Source organism: Mytilus edulis, chromosome 14 (genome assembly GCF_963676685.1).
Source record: "Mytilus edulis chromosome 14, xbMytEdul2.2, whole genome shotgun sequence".
Classification (NCBI taxonomy): domain Eukaryota; kingdom Metazoa; phylum Mollusca; class Bivalvia; order Mytilida; family Mytilidae; genus Mytilus; species Mytilus edulis.
In genome coordinates, this window is record NC_092357.1 from 39,061,179 (window position 1) to 39,070,261 (window position 9,083).

At 30.9% G+C, this 9,083-nt stretch overlaps 1 pseudogene; it reads left to right on the forward strand.

Annotated features, from left to right (window-relative positions):
• Positions 1–3,428: 3,428 nt before the first annotated feature.
• On the forward strand, positions 3,429–8,499 carry LOC139503447 (putative leucine-rich repeat-containing protein DDB_G0290503; annotated as a pseudogene).
• Positions 8,500–9,083: the final 584 nt, after the last annotated feature.

Genomic DNA, 9,083 nt, shown 5'->3' on the forward strand with positions numbered 1-9,083 from the left:
AAAAAAGGTTCGTGTGCTTGTTTTTGAGAAATTTAGCCATTGAAATTTTGACTGGAAAATATTCACTTTTGATTTTTAATTGCTTTATCATTGACAAGTTAAAGTTCTCCCCGAAAATCTGACAGAAATCTCAAAACATAAGTGAATATCCTTAAATATATTGTAAGCATTTTATTTTGGAACTTTTGACCAATCATACCTGGTAAAGGTCATTCAGAAACAGGCGCCCAGTGCAATGAACTCATGTCATGTTTTTTTTTAAACATTTGAAGAGTGGTTAACAATTTATCATTGTAGATTTTTTAGTTGGAAATTTGATCAATGAAAAAAGTAAAATCGCAAAATTAATAAACTCCGAAGAAAATTCAAAAATGAAAAGTCCCTAATTAAATGGCAATATGGTGGTTTTAATCTCGACATCTATAAATTTTAGATAATACATCATCAAAATTAATTTAGCCTATGTTTCGTCATTCTATTTTGTCCATTATCCTCTCTTCTCACCCTCCCCCAGGCCCCTATTATTAAATCTCAAACACGTGTTACAAGTTGTCTTTGGAGGAGTAGACTGTTGTGATTTACTATGGTCTGTTTAACTGAAAACACATCAAATATAAGAGGAGATCAACGATACAACAGAAACATACCATTAAAATGCAGCACCCACAGAAACAGCTATAATATAACAATGGCCATATTCCTGACTTAGTACAGGACATTATAAGAAAAAATGGCGGGTTGAACCTGGTTTTGTGGCTAGCCAAACCTTCCGCTTTTATAGCAATGTTAAATATAACCTCAAAATGACAACAGCATGAACAGTACATGACAGGACTACAAGACAAATAAATGGGAGAACATACAGAATAGAGAAACACACAAATGCGCACGCTGTGTATTGTAAAAAAAATGCATAAGTCTAGATAATAATTTGATTTCATAGTGAAGTCACAAGGCAGTATTGTGGTTTTTTCGGTACAGTCTTAAGCTTTGCGATAAGACACACTATTTTCAACCATGACTAGCGACGACCGTAGTAAGGGAGATAATTCATTTTAATTTTTTTTACCATATTCCCAACAGGTTATCAAAAAGGTGCTTGTAAGTACGGCGTTAAACGCAGTATTCTGGCTTTGTTAAAACATCACAGTGATCAAGTCTTGTAGACCTTTTGTGAAAGCATGTGTAACCCCCTTTTTGCAGCCATGAGTCAAAGGTAAAGGACGTGACCGTTTCTGAAGCAAGGAAATTTGATTAATTATCCAAAATATGATGAATACACACTGTTGTTTGTTTTTTTCTGTTATATTTTGAAGTCTTTTAACTTCGGTAAGAGTTGTTGATACGTTGCTTCCCGTTCTCTATATGAAAAGTGATAAAATATATTCGATGGGCAAAATGGGTTTCAAAGCATGTGGTAAGCAAAGGTAGATAATTTTGTTACTTCCGGTTTTTAATTCTTGAGAAGTATTTGTTGTTTTGATATATTTTTTCATATTTTGAGTCTGTTAAACGCTATTAAACTATTGTATTTTAATAGATATATATCCTGCCATATCCAACAAGCATGGTCTCTGCTTTTAAAACTATCATTCTCATTTTTTTTGTCGAGAATTTGAGCAGGGAAATTTGGGTTTGAATTTTTTTTGTTATGTTTTCACTTTCAATCTACTCAATCGTGCCATTCATTCATTGATTGTCAACATAAGATTACGACTTGTTATTTTGATGCCATGCTCCAATCTCTGGTTGTTTTCATGAATAATTGATAAAGTATACCCAATAAATAATCTTGAAGTTGAAAACTTTGTAATGAAAAATTAACAACATATTATGATACATGATAACATGAAGTGGTTTTATACTCGAAAATTTGTCACTGAACAGGAATTCATGACATTAATGATATGTGCACTATGTTAAAAATGCAGATAGTAAGCTGAAAGTTGTTATATTTTTCATTGAGTTTTTTCAATTTTGTTGTTGTTCATTTCGATATTAAAATGTTTGTTTCTTTTTCAGTCAAAACCCAATTGAAGTTGATTCCTCACGCTCGGAGTCTGACAACGGTCGATACCCCTGTGCATCAGATCACTCCTCATCACAGAATTCCCCTTTAATTCTTAGACTGAAACCTGAATTAAGGCATAAATTAAGAAAACTGCAACAAAAAGGTAAGAATTTCTTCAATTTATAGGTTTGAACTTAGTGATAAAGATATTTCATTTTAAATAACTTTTAAGGCTTTTTGTTATAACAACTTAAAAAATAAATGTTCATATTCTCTATTAATCTTCTAATGTGATAATGAAAGTAATTATGGATAAGTGTGTTAAGTGATGCATGTCAGACATTGTTTATAAAAGAAAAAAAAGGGGTCGTATGATTGGCAATGAGAAAACTTGTCATATGAGACAAAATGGCACAGAAACAGCTACATGTAACTGTATGGTCTTCAACGTGATCAAAGTACAAACTGCTTGCCTTATTAATGTAAAGAGTTATGCCCCTATTTAATATAATTATATTGTATATTGCTGTCAAACCTTCATTTCTGTAAGATATTCGTATTGATAGATAAAATATGTATAATGTATAATACAGGGAACATTGGAACTCTGTTCTTTTATTTCTTTTAGTTAAACGTGGTGCTGAAACTGAAAGTGACAGTGACGGTCTTGTTTTTGACAAATCACCGTACAAGGCACCGGTGAAGAAGCCTGCAAAAAGGAAACTGCCAGTGACAACAGTAGAACAACTTCAACAAGCTACGCTGAATACACCAGTTACACCAACTGAATCCAAGGGAACGCAGACACTGGTATAAAATTATGGTTTTCTATGAATTTATATTTTATTTTCACTTATTTATATTAATGGAAAAATGTAAATGAGACAAAACTAAACGCATATTAATAAGTTTTTGATTACTGTTCTTCATTCAACATTTGCTGTGAAGCCTTCAATACTTCACAACTAACGGAAAACTGCCCGAGCCTGGAGATGAGCGATACTAAATGTATTTCTAACATTGCACTTATGGGTGACGGTTCTTAACATAAACATCCATTACATACATTTCATACAGTATTTACTTAAGGGCTCAACTAAAACTGGATATAAACCATGCCCCTAAATTTTATGCACAAATGCTTCTTTAATATTTTGGTCGAGGTAGTTTTTGATGAAGTTGAAGTCCAATCAACTTGATACTAAGTATACATGTTCCCTATGAAATAATCTTTCTAATTTTAATGCCAAATTAGAAATTGATAGTTGGAATGGGGCATTCATGTACTATGGACACATATTTGTCTACATTTTAAGCAAATCAAGAGTATTTATTTTTTCTTTTTAATTTCAGCAAATCAAGAATTTAAAGCATGTAAAAGATTTGAAGACTGTTTCTGCTTTAAAGGTTCGTATAAAATATTACAGGATACAAAACTGCAAACTGAAATTGAACCTGGCCAGAAGATTACATATAATGCAGAAAAAAATTAAGAATTTCGAAAGACGATTATCTAATTTGAATTAGTCTAGAACATGACACTTGTGAAATATATCCATTCCGTTTAGAATCCTCAGACTTCTGTATTTTTATAAATCATTTTACTTTTTAACAAGTAGAAATTAACACAATACTGACAAGAATGTTATACTATATGAACAAATATGGAGTTAAGGCTAAAGACCTGGAGTCGGGAAATAATTTGCCGTTTATATCTAAAAGTGATATACAAAATGGTCTTGTATATGAACTTTATTGTTTCGCCAAAAATAAACCTTCGCCTACAAAAGAAGTCGCACAATACTTATGTTTGATGTCACACATTGATATGAATAGTTTACCGCTACCTGCATTTAATTCTAAACTAAATAGACTATGTAGAGATTACAAATCAAAAGGGGGTAAGGGAAGACAACTTCTTCTGGAAAATTATTTTTCAATACCAATGACTACGGCTACACAAAATGTTTCAAAAGAGGAAAAAAGTATTATTTCTGAATTGTCATCAGCTCTCCAGTACACAGAGTCGACAGTTGAGAAACAGGTATCAACAATATCAACTTTACGTAAAGACAAGAAAGCCCTTCAAAGAAAAGCCAAGGCAGCTCAAAGTAAAATTATTAAATCGAACTTAAAATTTTCATCAGTCATCAGAAAGGGGAATACAGAAGGTAAAAAGTTTTATAACTTTACAGAAAAGACCAGAAATTTGAATGTAATTAATTGTAATTTAAAATCAAAAACCAAGAGGCTTGAACGTACTATTGAAGAAAAACATAATATTATAAAATACCTTCAAACAGAGTTGAAAGAGAAAGATACCAAATTGCAGAATTACATTACTAAATTTAACTATAAGTGGATGATAAAGGAAAAAGAGGCGAAGAAATTAAAATCACAAAATAAAGATTTAATTGAAGAAAATGATTACCTTAAAAATTTACTCATTGATAATGAACCGTTAGAACTGTTCGATGAAACCTCGAATCGATATACTAATGATACTTTACAGTGTGTTATGAATCTTCAAAATTTCAATGTAGCTGCTGCTAATGTAGGTCCAGTTATAGAAGCTGTTTCTTTATTATGTAATCGTAAGCCAAATAGGGTTCCGTCATATTCCACATGTAACAGAATTAATGACATCAAGATTGCTGTTGCTCAAAGGCAGATGATTGATATTTCACAGAAACAAAACTTGACATTGTATTCAGACGAAACTTCGAAATTTGGAAAGTCATATGAGGTTTTTGTTGTTAGTGATGAAGATAAGAATAGCTACGTGCTTGGTTTAAGAGAAATGCAGTGCAAAGGTTCAGAAACTGTTTTAGATACTCTTAAAGAAATATTACACGACATTAATGAGATATGTGCTGAAAAAGATATAGATGACTGTAGTGTAGGGTTTAAACTTTTAACTAACATAAAAAACACAATGTCAGACAGGGCAAGCACAGAGAAAAAATTTCAAATGCTTTTGGAAGAATACAGAACCCAAATTTTAAGTCGTGTTACAGCAGATTGGGGATTACTATCCGATGAGGAAAAGAATGTTGCTTCTCGGATGAACAATTTTTTGCACGTTACATCTTCTGGTCAATTTTGCAGATGTTTGTGCTGAAGCATTGCAAAAATTTGAAAATTTGTACCAGGAAGAAAATCCCAAACCTGTTGAAGAAGAGACTGATTCATTCTCCTTCAACAATGAGTGTGGTACCATTCGTCTATTAAGAACGTCCAGTAAAGCATTTAGTAGAGGAGTGGACGAGAAGAGTGGTGTGTATAGGTCCTTTTTAACATATTTACAAGACAAAGGTGACAGTAATGTGAAATTTGTACGTTTCACTCATAACCGTTTTAACATTTTTTTCCTATTAGGCCAAATAACTTATTATCATCGAGAGAATATTGCTCATTTTTTAGAATTTATTAATGGATGTACTAACAGGTTACTAACCTCAGTTTTCAATGACATTTCTGCTCCGTTACTGGTTGCAGGATGCAGATCTCTTGGAATTATATTCAAAATCTTGACAGCACCATTATGGAGAGACATTGAAAACAAATCACACATTTTTGATATGAATGACAAATTAGCAGCTATAAGTGATTTTCTTAATGAAGCCAAAGATGACAGTTCTGATGTAATAAGGGGTAAATTGTTGCCTTTTCCTGAGGTTTTTATGAATGAAGACGATAGGGTCATGCAAAACCTTTTCAAACCGGATGAATCAGACGGATTAACAACACAGATATTGCAGGTTCTATTTTCATCTATGTTAATATTGCTTAAAAGACAAGCTGCTGACCAGCTTCCAGGAGGAAAGTATTCTTCAAAACCAGAAAACATATACAAGGAAAGCCGAAGTACATTAAAGCATAACAAACTCCCTGAATTTTTCTTTGGTCAGCTAGATTTTCTACTAAAATATCGTCCAAATGCAACAGCCTTATGTAATGAGGCATACTTGCTCTATTCCCACAATAAAACAAATGACTGGCTGGACAGTTTAGATGACAAAGTAAGAGAACAATACTTGAATGACAGCAGAAGAGAAGGGAAACATATCCGGGAAAAGTTTCATGAACGGTTAAAGGAAATTGAAAGGAAAAGAGTAGAAGCAATGAAAAAAAAAGGAAAAAGAGCTTGCTGAGAAGAAAATACGTGTTTTGAAGAAAAAAGAAGGTTTCACTAATGATATTCTTTATTTTGGTTTATGGCAGTCAAAAGAAGATGTGACTTTACATTTAAATGAAATACCTACTGTTACAGAGAAGAAAAAAGCTTTAAAGTCTCAACTGAATTTTCGTAAGAACGTCTTATTGCAAAAAGCAAGTGACAAATCGTTATTTCTGTTTTCAAGTCAAAAAAAAGCAAAAACAGTTGTGGAACTAACTAATCAACTCTGTGAACTTGTTGAAGAGTCAAAACGTGTTGAAACCCAAGAAAGACCACATAATGGAGAAATGCCATTGTTAGTTGGGAAATATATTCAACATACATTTGAAGATGGAGTTTATAACGGAAAAGTACTTTCAGTAGTTCCCGGTTTCTACAAATGGTATAATGTAAAATATACTGATGATCCTGCGATTTATGTGTACCAGTTACAAGAGGACTACAGCAAAGGCAATCTTGAAATTGTAGTTGGACGGTATACAGATGTTTCGAAGTTCTTGTTATTGTTCATTTTATGGCAAAAAGTCAATGAAGGACTTGTCATTTTATACTTATATGGTTTGTACTAATTATTTTTTCAACCAGCTTTACTAACAAACTAACTGTATTTACTGATGTTGACAGGAAGTCAATTTGCACTGCTATTATTATTTGTTTTGGTTGTTTTTTAATTGTTTTCTTGGTACATTAGTTGTGGCTATTCCAGAAAAAAAATATGTATGTGGTGGGTTAAAATGCACTTTATTTCAACGACAACAGCCGCAATCTAGATAATTATTGTAATTGAGAATCAAAGAGTACGCACTGATACCCATCACCCATGTAATATTTATATAAAGTGCCTTCCCACATATATTTTATTTCTGAAATAGCCGTTTCTACATTAATTTTTTATTATGATCATTTTTAGTCGGCACCAAAAACTGTTTGACTAGAAAAAGTTTTACTGCAAGATTTTATTTTTCTTCATAGTCATATTCATAAAATTTTACTTTCCTCAATGGTACTTCATTCAGGCTATGATTAACAGTTTTTGTTGCAGACTGAATTACTAGTTATTATTTAATTTTTTCTGTTTTGTTACAATGACAATACAGGTGTTGATCTAGCTGTGAAGGAAAACTGCTAATTAGTGCCTACATAGGCTTATTATTTATTTCAACATTTTCTTAATACTGATTTTAGAAGTTAAATTTTATTTATAATAAGTCTTTAGATTCCCATAATGCAACTTTATAATATAATGGTATTTAACAACAACATTTATTACATGTATTAAAGATGTTCTAAACTATTTTGTAGTTTCAGTGTCAAACAATATTTTTGAAATTATTTAAGATCTCTAAAAATATTTTTTTTTTATATATATATTGATTTTATTTATTTTTCAGATTGTGACGAAAGAAATGGTTTTTTATGGTTTTTATGTATTATACTGTATATAACCCAGCCTCTTAAGGGTAAGAAATTTTAATATTTATGTTTTAAGATATATTTGTATTTATTTACGTGTATATATGTCTTCAATTATTATAATATCTACTTAAAAGTCATTTATGTCAAATACAGTAAAAGAAAGCAACATACTTTGATGATTTTTGTAAATTCGTGTTTTGCAATTTTTCATTTACTTTTTTTTTAAATGTGCAAATAAAATAATATATTTATATATATTTATATTTCAGACTGTTAAGAAGTAGAGCATCTACATATACATGTATATCAGTAGTTGATTATTGTATATATTTTACAGTAAAACTGTGACGGATAAAGGTAAGAAATTAATCTTTTTTTCTTTTTTTTAAGTAATATCTATATATGTATTTGGATGATTCATTTGCCTAAGCGAATATAATGATAAATGAACTGGAACATTGTCTTATCTTTTAATATCAACTGAAGAGAACAACAAAATAAGTTTTTACAGCAAGAAATACCATTACATTAGCATTACCATTATTGCAAAGGAATATAACTCAATTTCGGAATTTCTGCTAGGGGAGATAACTAAATTTTTATTTTCTTATTTTATATTTTTTTAAACATTGAAATTATTATTTATGTATCTACATACTTATATTTCAGGCTTTGAAGTGTTGGAATTTCAACTAGATGGTCAGCAGTGAATTTTGGTAGGCATAGATTATCTAAAGGAGTGATATTAACAATTTGGACGATATGGAACTTGTTTTGAGTCATTTGAAAGAAAAAATGTACTTTTCTGGGTTACAAAAACGAATTTTCAAATAGCTGTAACTTTTTTCATTTTTTGAGATATATTTTGAAAGTAAAGTGTTTTATACTTCAAAAATGCATATTTGTTAGATTATTTGTGCCTTTCAACTATATTTTATTGTTAAAAAAAAAAGTTGGTTGTTGCTACCATGACGACTAATTTCAAGTGTTTAGAAACAACACAGACAGTCTTAGATGTTAAGGATGCCAGTAGTATTACGTCGTGCAGTTGTTCATTAGAAATGAGAACAAGAATAGTTCTACCGTATTTTTATTTTGATACTCTCAATATTACCTTGTATATAAGCTAAAATTAGCCATAAGTCATGTTTTGTTCTGTCAACACGTTAATTCAATAAGAAAGAGCTAAAAACACGAATAGGACATTTCCCAAACAGTATATGTTTTTAAGTCCATTCATTGATATAATATACTAGAACACACCCGCGAAATCGCGGGCATTCAGAGCGGAGTTAAAAGTATGTAAAGTGTTGTTAGAAGTTTTATACCTCCTCCTTCATTTCCAAAATTCCCAATTTTTGGTTTTCTATCAATTTCAATATGAACATACATTTAGTATGTTATGAACATCTAAGTAAGGAGCCTGTAGTTCAGTGGTTGTCGTTTGTTTGTGTGTTACATATTTGTTTTTCGTTC